Below are 12,208 nucleotides of genomic sequence, written 5' to 3' on the forward strand. Positions count from 1 at the left end.
TTATAGGTTTGGTATGCATGCTTTCTTGAGTGTCTGAAGTGAAGAGAGTAGAGCCGCTCCATGCTGTGAGAGCGCCTCGTCCGTCAGATGCCATTACTACCAGGGGAGAAAGCTCACCTTTACACGGTCCGAGGATGGAAGGAGCCGCCTTCCTTCTGTAATGATAGTTTTGAAGATTTTTTTACGAGCTCCTTGCCCAATACCCAAGTCGATGGCACAATGCTAGTAATGTAGGCCCTACTTTGCCAATAGGGGGGGAGATATATAAGACTCCATAATGTTCCCCCATAGTGTGTGTGTGTGTGTGTGTGTGTGTGTGTGTGTGTGTGTGTGTGTGTGTGTGTGTGTGTGTGTGTGTGTGTGAGTGAGAGAGAGAGAGAGAGAGAGAGAGAGAGTGGGAGGTTATGAGAGAGAGAGAGAGAGTTGTTTTACTGCTTAGCCTGCGGGCTGGTCCATAGAACACGCGAGAGGAAGAGAGAGAGAGAGAGGGGGGGCGGGGGGCTTTGGGCTGCTTTTGGCCGACAGTGAGCGAGGAAGGGGGGGGGGGGGGGGGGGGGGGGGGGGGGGGTAATGAGGTCAAAGGGTGGGGAATGAGAGAGAGAGAGAGAGAGAGTGTGTGTGTGTGTGTGTATTATTATGCTTAGCATGCGGGCTATTCACACACAGAGAGAGAGAGAGAGAGAGAGAGAGAGAGAGAGAGAGAGAGAGAGAGAGAGAGAGAGAGAGAGAGAGAGAGAGAGAGAGAGAGAGAGAGATAATGAGAGAGAGAGAGAGAGAGGAAAAGATAGTGAGAGAGAGGAACATGGCCCGTCGGTGGGAAGAAAACAAGAGGGGAGAGAGGGGTATGTGTGAGGCCAAGAGGGGGGGTAAGAGAGAGAGTGTGGAAAATAATGAAAGAGAGAGAGAGACTTTGAAGAAAAAAACGGCGGCGCGCCATAGGGATAGAGAAATCTCTACTATTGGGGGTTTGGTGGTAGTGATAATAAGGAAAAATGCTTTTTTTGTGGTTTTCTTTACCTCCGGCTCCCTGAAGTTGATTCATGTGGTTCTCGGCTTCGAAAATTGAGAACTTTAAATTCTCAGGCCGGGCTAGAGGGCGGTGCGGCCAACCCGATGTCATTAGCCCTCCCCCTAAGGTTAGGGGCATTCATGCCTCTAACTCCTCTATTTGATCATTGTCGTTGGAGGTGGAGGTTGATGGTGTATCCTCATCAGGAATGTCGATAGGTGGAGCCTGATCAAACCGAAGAAAATAAGGTTTGAGCCACCAACCATTTACCCTAGTTTTATGAAGTTTTCCATCAGCTTCCATAAGCTGGTAACTCCCATTGGCATACTTTTTCCTGATGATAAAAGGGCCCTCCCATCGGAGTAGGAGCTTCTTATCTTTGCGTGTGTCGAAGCGATTGTCGTAGCGGAGCACCAACATTCCTTTCTCTAAATCTTTGCACAGAAGATGATGGTTAAAACTAAGCCGTCTATGCTCTGCCTATGCCGCATAATAACTGATTGCTTATTCTCTGTCCAGCTGTAATCTTTCCAAGTTGAGGATGTGATCTCTAAAATGCATGTTGTCCCATTGAAGTTGGCTTGCAATCACTCTGAGACTTTGTAGTTGCACCTCAATAGGCAAGATTGCCTCCTTGCCAAATACCAAATGATATGGTGTGAACCCCAAAGATGTACGGAATGAGGTTCTGTAGGCCCACACAGCTGGGAGTAGATACTTATCCCAATCTCCAGGAGGATTGTCAACCTGCTTGGTGATAATTTTACAAACCATTCCATTCACTTTCTCAACTAAGCCATTACATTGAGGATAATATGGTGATGAGTGCCTCCTTGTAATGCCAATTTTTTGCATTAACTCTCCTACCAAGTTTTCTCTGAAACATGGCCCTCTATCAGAGATGATTTTTAATGGTGTGCCAAACCTGCAACATATGTGCTCATAGACAAACTTAGCTACCTCTACAACTGTGATCTTAGTTGTGGCTGTAGCCTCCGCCCATCTAGTAATATAGTCAACTCCCATGATGATGTAGAACTTCCTAGAGTTGTCCCTAGGCAATGGTCCTATGGCATCTATACCCCATTTTTCAAATGGTCCATATGAAAGGATAGGTGTCTTGTGGTTTAGGCATGAGTCATCTAGTGCCGGCCTTTTGACACAACTTACATGTCTTACACCAGTGGTGTACATCACGGTTGAGGCTAGGCCATACAAAACCAGCCTGCAAGATTTTCCTACTTGTTATAACTAGGGCAAAGTGACCACCACAAACACCATCATGACAACTGGCAATTACCCCTGTAATTTCATTAGAGAGAGGGACCTTCCTGAGTATTTGGTCCTTACCCTTACAATACAAATCGTCATTGATAAGTTGATACCTTGTGGCCTTCCGGATGAGCCATTGCTTCTGTCCTTTTGTTAAATCCAGTGGACATTCCCTTGTTCCAAAAAATGCATGATTTCAGGTAAGGCATCACTACCTTGAAATAGAGGGAGTTTTAGCTTTATAGCCCCAACCACCACTTCCTGCAGTCTTTCTCTTACTAGGGCATCAGCTTCATGGTTTTGAGCCCTTGGGATATGGTGTAATTGAACTTCTTCAAAATTACCCATAGAGTTTTTACACAGCTTAAGTGAGTCCTCAAGCTAGGATTCTTGCATGTCCATACTCCATTTACTTGCCTTACCAAAAGTAGAGCATCCCCAAATACGTTAAGGCGCTTTACCCCTTGCGAGACGCACCATTGTAAACCCTTGGTTAGCGCTGCATACTCAGTTTCATTGTTAGAATGTGATTCCAAAAAATGGCCAAGCAAAAATACCTTGATACCTTTGTCATCAAAGACCACTATGCCTGCAGCTGCTTTGTCGGATGCTCGCTTGTAGGCTCCATCAAAGTAGTGATCGAGAGTGTGTTCTTTCTACCGTCGGTGGCTCTGGGAGTGATTGAATTCCTTCTCCTTTAGATTGATTCACCTTCTTCTCAAAGTTTTGGTAGGTCATGAGTCCCCCCATGCTTGCCCATGTCATGCTTTCCACCTGTACCGTGTAGTCAAATTCTTGCAGAAGAACTAGCCATTTAGTAATCCTAGCAGAAACATCCATGTGTTGTACAACATAGGGCAACATCTCATCCATGGTTAGAATCACAAATTGCTTAGGCAGCAAATATGACCTAAACTTTGTAGTTGCAAATCTAAGAGCTAGGACTAGGTGTTCCACATGGGTGAAACCTTTCTCTACTGCTATCATCATTCGACTGGAAAAGTAAATTGGCCTCATGAAAGATATTGTTGTATCCTTCTGGAGTAGCACAACCCCCAAGGAGTCATCACCCACACTTGAGGTGACATAGAATTTTTCATCCCACTTAGGTGGTGAGATAGTTGGTAGGGTGGCTAAGACCTCCTTTACCTTGTTGTAGTGATGTTCGCTCTCCTCATCCCAGGCGAAAGTTGATCTTTGAGTGAGCTGTTGCAGTGGTAGAATAAGTTGTGATAGTAGATGTATGAATCTACTCAAGTACCTCACCTTTTGTTAAAAAGAGACCAGTTGAAGTGTGCTTGTTGGTGAAGGTAGGGCTATGAATGCGGACACCTTACTTGGATCAGCGTTTATACCCTTCGCTGAAATTTCATGGCCTAATAGAATGACTCTGCTTTCCCGAATGTGGCACTTGTCCACATTTAATTGCCTACCTAGGCTTTGCAACCTTGTGAAACCCTCAATTACCTTTTCTAAGTGTGAAATGCGAGGGCTATATATACAAAAATCATCAATGAACACTCTTATGAATGTTCCAAAGAACGGTTAAAAGACATATGTGACATATCTTTGGAATGTGGCAGGTGCATTTGTGAGACCAAATGGTATAACTCTATATGCAAAACAACCCCATGGCGTAATGAAAGTGGTTTTTAGTTGATCTTCCAAGGCTATGCGTATTTGAAAATACCCAGAATAACCATCACACATGGTGTAGCATTTAAAACCCGCCACTTCATTCAGAATTTTATCCAAGAAAGGGAGAGGAAAGTGGTCTCTGTTTGTAGCTGCATTTAGTGGTTTGTAGTCAACGCAGACCCTCCACTTACCATTCTTTTTAGGTGTCACTACTACGGGTGACACCCACTCTGAGTTTTCTACAGGATAGATGAACCTTGCTTCTAGTAGCTTCCTTACCTCGGCCAGGAGTGCCTTTTCTTGTATGACCCCTAGCCGCCGTAGCTTTTGCACAACTGGTTTTACCCCTTCCTTCAGCTTAATATGGTGTTCCACTACTGTAATACCTGTGATTCTTTCATAGTTGTCAATGAAAAGGTTAGGAAATCCCATCAACATTTGCAAAAATTTATATTTCTCCTCAATTGTTAATTCCATAGACAACATACCCTTCAACCTACTTTCTCCTAGGCCAAGTGATTTTCTTTCCTCTTCATTGCGTTGCCCTTCTGGTGACAAATCACCAATTGTGCTTAACCTTTGTGGATCCTTCATGATGATACCCACCACATCGATGGAACGATCACTTTCATTGGTGGATGTGGTCTCCTCCTCAGAAGTAGAAGACTCACTAGTGGTTTCATCTGCTGATGTCTCTAGGTACATTTGCTTCTGCTTACCAGTCTTCATATCATAGTAGATTGTCTCCCCTTTCTTACCAGTCATGCGTAGAAGGCCAATGCCCCAGTCCTGTTTTTCCTTCATGGCCATCAACCATGGCCTTCCCAAGATTAATGGATAGCCCTTCCCCTTAGTAGGCATTACAAAAACATCCACTTCTACCTCAATGTTGAAAGAATTTATCTTCACAGCACTTACCACACCTACACACTTTACTTTTGCGTTGTTTGCCATCATTGCCTTGCATGGAGAAGGCCTGTCAACCTTGAGCCCTAGCCGAAGCATCATAGCTTCACTCACCACACAAATTTTTGCACCTCCATCAATGTAGGTGTTTCCAGCCCTCTTACCTTTTATGTTGACGTCGACAATTGCAAGGATGTCATCCATGTTGCAACCCGAAAACGCTCCGGCTACCTTTTCTTTGGAGCGCCTTGTACTTACCATTTTGGACCATTGCCGCCTTACCTTTGGTGCGAGATGTAGTAGTTGTGGCCATGTAATCTTTGGTCCTTGCTCTGCCACATCCAATGTTAGATCATAGGGCCTAGAACTTTCCCTAACTGGAAGTCGGTGATGCCTAATTTCCGTCGTGGCCTTGATGTCCTTTTGCTAGTCTCTCCTTTCATGCTTCTCTCATCATCAGATTGTGTAGCTTTCTCTCTCCTAGCTCTCTTTACAGTCATGGATTCAAATGGTTCTACAAAGGTTACCTTCTCCTTAACCTTATCCCTCTCCTTTGCTCTAAGTAGATCCACTACTACGGCCTTTCCTTTCTCTTCTAGCCTTATGATGTTTACAGGGCAATCAGGTGGCGGTGCTGGTGGAAGAGGTGGAATGGGTGCTTGTGGTGGTGCTTGGGGTGGATTTTAGAATTTTTGTTGGTGGGGCTGGTGCTCGGGGTGGGGGTGTTCTTTCTCTAGGGGGTGACAATTGGTTCCTCCTACCTCCTCTATTATAGTTTTGTCGCTGTTTGGGACAGTAGTACATACCTTGACCATCGTCTCCGCAGTTGTAGCCGTGATACTCCCTGTTTTGTCGTCATGCTATTCCCGGGTCTTGATCTCTTTCTTGATTCCTTCCTTGTTGTATCAAGTGGACAAAGAAATTCTACAGTTGGTCAGTAATATGGGCCAACATATCTTGTTGGTCATTTCTTACCCTAGGAGCCGATGGTGGTGGAGGAATGGTGGTTGTCGTGGTTGTTGGTCGACGCAGTGTTCCTGCTTATGTTGACTCAGTTTCTTTGGATTTCATCCACAACTTCTTGTCCTTAGCCGGGAATCTACCCTTCGCCTTCTCCTTGAGAAGCAGCCATAAGCCATGCATGAACCGGTCCTTTTTTAGGAAATCGGGTGCAGCTTCCCCTCTTGCCAGTGACTCAACCCACCGTTCCCACAAATCCACAAATTTGGACTCATAGGTGGCATATTCTAAAAGACCCTCCTGCTTCAAGTCTCTCAACTTATTCCACAGCTTCTCTAACCTCCCCCAAAGCGCCTCTTAAAAGCAGTTTTAAGGGCTCATAGTCATCCTTAGTTGCTTGTGGAAGTGCATTGTACCATGACCTAGCTTCTAGCTTCATGAGATGCTTAAAGATTCTAACTCGGGATTCATCTATATCTTTGTTTCTTACTACACACGCTACTTCAAAGTCATCTAGGAAATCGGTTACCAAATCCTTCCCCTTATTTCCTTTAAATGTTGGAAATGCTACACTTGCCATGATTACTGAGAGAGAGAGCTAGAAAGACACATTGCTTAGCTTGAGATCAAAAGTTTTCTTTCTTTCTTTTACAAGGAGGCGTGTATACCCTTTTTATACTAGAACATAGATTAAAATCTCAAACGGTGCATTGCCTTGTACCAAAGGTAAGACAAATGGCTGATCTGATGCTAGAACCTCAAAGAAGCCCTGCCCACCCATCATAGTGTCAATGACGTGCTGGTAGTGAGCCTTAAAGTCCAGTATTACCTTGATTGAGCGTACTCGTATCAGAATGTGTGATCTGCCTTGAGGTAAGTTGTACTGATTCATGTGAAGCTTAGAGGTACTTAGTCGATGTCCAATCTTGTGGGAGAGGACGGTGTTCTTTCCTGAAACAAGCTCAGTAGATCCCTAGTCTCTCTAGTGAGAGTGTGAGCTTGTGCTTCCGTTATCTGTGTTGCAGCATCAAGTGCGACTTGGAAACTGACTGTGATAATTACCTTGGTGACTTGAGTTACACGATTCTTGAAGTAGAATAGTGTTGATTCTCTATTGTGTAGAGCTCCCTCTATCTTGTTGTTACGGGTTGGTAGTAGGTTGCGAACATGGTTTCGACTTTCTCCTTATTCTTCTTCGCACCTGGCCTATGTATATCCACTGAGTTTGACGTGTTGGTTGACTCTTCCACTGCAAATCAATTATCGTTACGCCTGGCACTCGAGCTTCGATGGAGATGCGGAGTTCGTCTAGTTGTGCTTGGAGCTCTTCTTCTTCTATCATCCAGTTAACAAACCCTGCTAACCATTCATCCATCCACAAAAGTTTAGGGGTTTCTGTCTTGTAAACTGTAGGGTTTCATGAAAGGATTGTCGGTGGGGGCGCCAAGAAAATGATGGCCAGAAATAACATGCCATATGGGGTGGCCTCTACACCACATATAGCATGAAGATCCCCAAGCATCATCTCAAGGTAGGAGTAATACTATAGGTAGAGAGGGGCACCACCTAGCATAAGTGTGGCTAGGACGCAGACATACATGACCTAGGGTAGCAAAAGTGAGATGCCCTCTAGGTAACCAACATGAAATGGTGATACAACAAACGTCCACATGTACAAAATGCCTAGTCAACAGTTAGGAGTGTGCGTACGAGGGAGATATGTGACAAGGTCGGAATGGAGATTACTAACCGATTGGAGAGGCGCACATGATGGAGCACAAGCAGAGTGATATACAGAGATGAAACATCCCGTGAATGTGGGAAAACAAAACTAAGGAGAATAGAGAATGGAGCCCAAAGATCAAGACAACATAGCACCCTTTTATTGGCTATGATGATACTTACAAATGGTGGTCTTGAACGGTTACAAACCCGTGGCTCTTGGCACTAGGGATGCATGATGAAATGCAAGCGCCATATGGTGCATGGCAAAGTTGGAGTTAGCGGGAAGGTTAGTTGAGGGAAAACATCAAGACGATGCAAGCACCAGCAACATCAATCACCAACACGGAGAGCGGCCCAAGGTAGCACGGTGGGGATGCATTCAATCCTAGCGTGCTCATGTTGCCTTGTGGGGGAAGTAGTGACTGCCTTATGTGCATGGAGTGGTCGTGACTAGTAACTCAACCATAGTGTGGTGGAGAATGGGAAAATGGTGATGTTGCCAATGCTAAAATGCCCAAGCTTGCAACCAAACATGATGCCATGAGCTCTCTAGCGTGGGGGTGCATTATGTGCTTAGTGGTGATTAAAATGTAGAGTGCATGGAGCTAGTGTGTTCCTCCTTCACTTATCCCCCTTTGTGCTTAGCGGAGGCCTTTTTATATACACTTGAGAGGTGGTCCTTACCCAATCGTCCTTCCAAATATCCATTGGTCGCTGTAGAAGGTCTAGATGCCTCTCTAGTAAGAGAGAGAGAAAGAGAGAAGGTAGAGATAGAGAGAGAGAGAGAGGAAAGAGTGGGGTGGGGGAGAGTTTTTTAACAATCCACTAGCCACTGACTAGGTTATTAGGGAAGGGTGGAGTTCGGGGAATTTACAAGGGTTCTATTGATGGTTCGGGTGGTCGGTGTGAGGTTTAAGGATGCCGGAATTGGTATTTGTTGCGAGAAGCCGAGATACTAGGTGTCACTTTCTTTCGGTGCCAGCTAGGGCGTGCCTTCGGCGCCACTTCTTGTTTTGGTGTTGGCGGCCCGCGAGCTAGCCGTCTTCTTTTCTTTGGCGTCGATGTTGATTATTCCTTTGCTTTTTAATTATGGGTGCATATATGCGTGTGTGCATGTATGTGTATATGTGTAAGTGCGTTTTTATGTGTGTGTGTGTGTGTGTGTGTGTGTGTGTGTGTGTGTGTGTGTGTGTGCGTGTGTGTGTGTGTGTATGTGTTTATATACTTGTGCGTGAGTGTATGTGTGTGTAGATGTGAGTATGTGTATGTGTACATGCGGTGTGTGGGAACGAGAGAGAAGGGGGGTTATATATATATATATATATATATATATATATATATATATATATATATAACTTCCTAGCTTGCTTGCGGCTCGCCGTCTACACAGAACGTGGGAGAGGGTGAGGGAGAGAGAGTGTGTGAGTATGTGGATGAGGGTGTGTGTGTGAGTGTGTGAGTATGTGGCTGAGGGTGTGTGTGTGTGTGTGTGTGTGTGTGTGTGTGTGTGTGTGTGTGTGTGTGTGTTATGCAGATCGCCGATGAACGAGAGAGAGAGGGAGAAACCCCGCACCTGCACAAGCCTACGAGAACGTGAGAGAGGAAGGGTGATGTGGGCGGGTGGTGGGAGTGAGGGGAGAGAGAGTGTGAGAGGGATTTGTGTACGTGTGTATGCATAATGTAAGAGAGTGTGTGTGTGTGTGTGTGTGTGTGTGTGTTTTGCTATTGGTTTGTGCCTGCACAGGCCTGGGAGAGAGAAAGAGAGAGAGAGAGAGTTTCAGGCTGTTGTGGCCAACACAAGGAATGCGCCAGAGAGAGTGTGAGAGGGTGATGGTGAGCTCGCGAGGGGAGTGGGTGAGAGTGTTTGTGTGTGTGGGTGGGAGGTTATGAGAGAGAGAGAGAGAGAGAGAGAGAGAGAGAGAGAGAGAGAGAGAGAGAGAGAGAGAGAGTTGTTTTACTACTTAGCCTGCGGGTTGGTCCAGAGAACACGCGAGAGTAAGATAGAGAGAGGGGGGGGCATTCGGGCTGCTTTCGGCCGACAGTGAGCAAGGAAGGGGGGGAGTTAATGAGGTCAAAGGGTGGGGTAATGAGAGAGAGAGAGAGAGAGAGAGAGAGAGAGAGAGAGAGAGAGAGAGAGAGAGAGAGAGAGTATTATTATGCTTAGCTTGCGGGCTGTTCACACACAGCGAGAGAGAGAGAGATAATGAGGGAAAGAGAGAGAGAGAGAGAGAGAGAGAGAGAGAGAGAGAGAGAGAGAGAGAGAGAGAGAGAGAAAAGATAGTGAGAGAGAGGGACGCGGCCCGCCGGTGGGAAGAAAACAAGAGGGGAGAGAGGGGTATGTGTGAGGCCACGAGGGGGGTAAGAGAGAGAGTGTGGAAAATAATGAAAGAGAAAGAGAGACTTTGAAGAAAAAAACGGCGGTCCATCATAGGGATAGAGAAGTCCCTACTATTTTATGCGTCCTTCGGGGTTTGGTGACAGTGATAATAAGGAAAAATGCTTTTTTTGTGGTTTTCTTTACCTCTGGCTCCCCAAATGGTTGATTCATGCGGTTCTCGGCTTCAAAAACCAAGAACTTTAAATTCTTAGGCCGGGCTAGAGGGCGGTGCGGCTAACCCGGTGTCAGTGTTCTCTAATCTTAATGAGGGGGTTTGTGTGGCCTTATCTGTTTATGATGAAGATACATTGGTCAACCTGATGGGTATCACAAGGGGACCAAAAAAGCAGGTATAGATTTTAGGGAGAAATAAAAAATTAAAATAATTATTTTTTTAAATCTTTTTTATTTAAAAAATGAGTTGAACGTTTTTCCTTTTTTCTATAAATAGAGTAGTTAAACTCACACTTTGGATATAGAGATGACCTCTATAACGCTTACGAAGTGCTACCACTTCTCTTAGAGAGAAAGCTTCCACAAACCACTAAGAGAGCAAAAACTCTAGTGGATTAGTAAGGTACGTGTTAATTAAGCATGTTATTAGCATAAGAAAAGATGTGTGTGTTCTATGTTACTCTAATCTCTCTAGTGCATTAGTAAGATTCAATTAGCTTTAGAAAAGATGTATATATGTTCTCTTGTACTCTAATCTCTCAAGTGGATTATTAAGATTCGATTAGTTTTAGAAAAGATGTGTGTGTTCTCTTTTAGTCTGATTTCTCTAGTGGATTAGTAAGATTCCATTTGTTTTAGAAAGGACGTGTGTGTGTTCTCTTTAACTCTAATCTCTCTAGTGGATTAGTAAGATTCAATTAGCTTTAGAAAGGATGTGTGTGTGTGTGTGTGTTCTCTCTTACTCTAATCTCTCTAATTATACCTACTCTCTCTAGTTAGTATAGCTTAACTATTAACTTATGCATGGTTAATTGAAAGTTAATGCATAAGAGTACATCACACCCTTATTATGCATAATGAAATTCTCATTCACCATTTTTATTATCAATTAGATTAATTAGTATTTTGAGTAATAATAAAAATTGATTTAGTTGAAGTATAGAAATTGAAGTTAGAATTGAATTATAAATTTATGCATAAGAGTAATGCATTTCTTAACTTTTAATTTCCTAGTTTACACACTTAATTTTTTATTAATTAAGATTGGGAAGAATTTGATATATAGGAATTAGGTGTAGCATAGCAACACTAAGTGCAAATTTGAATTGGTGAGGGTTCAAATTACAACCCCTCTTTGGAAAATTTTAGTAAATTAATATTCAAGAAAAATAACAAGGTTACTTATATGTAAAAATGGCCATAGTTTTCAAGACAATACTACAGAAATTGACCAATTTAAATCTCTAAGTGTATAACCTAAGTGTAGTACAAAAAATGGCTCCAAAGCATGCTCGAACCCAAGGCGCTAATGATCATGAAATCGGTACAAGTAAAGTGGAAACTCTTGTGGAATATGCTATGTCTCTACCAATCGGACCAATCGTAACTATGATACAAGTTAGTAATGTAATTTCAAGTTATGCATCATTGCAGATGCAAAACCATAGAGATATATTAATCACCTTAGGAAAGGAAAACACAGACCAAAACCAAGGGTTTTAAACCCAAGAAACTAGACATACGTATGACAAGTAGTAGGAAAGAATGTATGGTTAAACTATTTGCCATAAGAAAGAATGTTTGTCCAATACCTTTTGGTATGGTTTCACTTAAGTCTCTCTATTTATAGCTCTGACATTAGGTGGCAGTTGCTGAGACATGAAGCCCAGGTGGCATAGCTTATGCTGCGATGGGAGTACACCCACAATGGCCCACCTCGATACTGCAATTATGTTTTCCCATCATGTGAGGATTACGCCTGTGTTGGCATTGTTGTTGTTGTGGCAGGAGTACGTCCAGGTTGGCACAATGAGTACTTGTTGAGCGGTATGGAACACTCTTGATGACAAGGGTTTAATGAATAATGTATATATTGATCGGACTTAATGACACAAGTAGAGATTCTTAAGTGAACCCAATCCAAAAGATGTTGGTTTAAAAAAAATAGACTACTTCTTGTTTGATTATTATTTGTAATATTGTTTGAAGGACTGTTTTAATGAACAAGTGCCATCAATAAGGTAAAGGAACATGTATGTTTAAACAGTGTGGTAGCTTAGGTCACAAAAAATGGGTGAGTGCAGTGTGGAAAGTGGGAGAACGATACCCTGACGATATCATTCTATGGACGGGTGGACCCGATGAGT

Source organism: Adiantum capillus-veneris, chromosome 8 (genome assembly GCF_014529385.1).
Source record: "Adiantum capillus-veneris isolate H3 chromosome 8, ASM1452938v2, whole genome shotgun sequence".
NCBI classification, from domain to species: Eukaryota; Viridiplantae; Streptophyta; class Polypodiopsida; order Polypodiales; family Pteridaceae; genus Adiantum; species Adiantum capillus-veneris.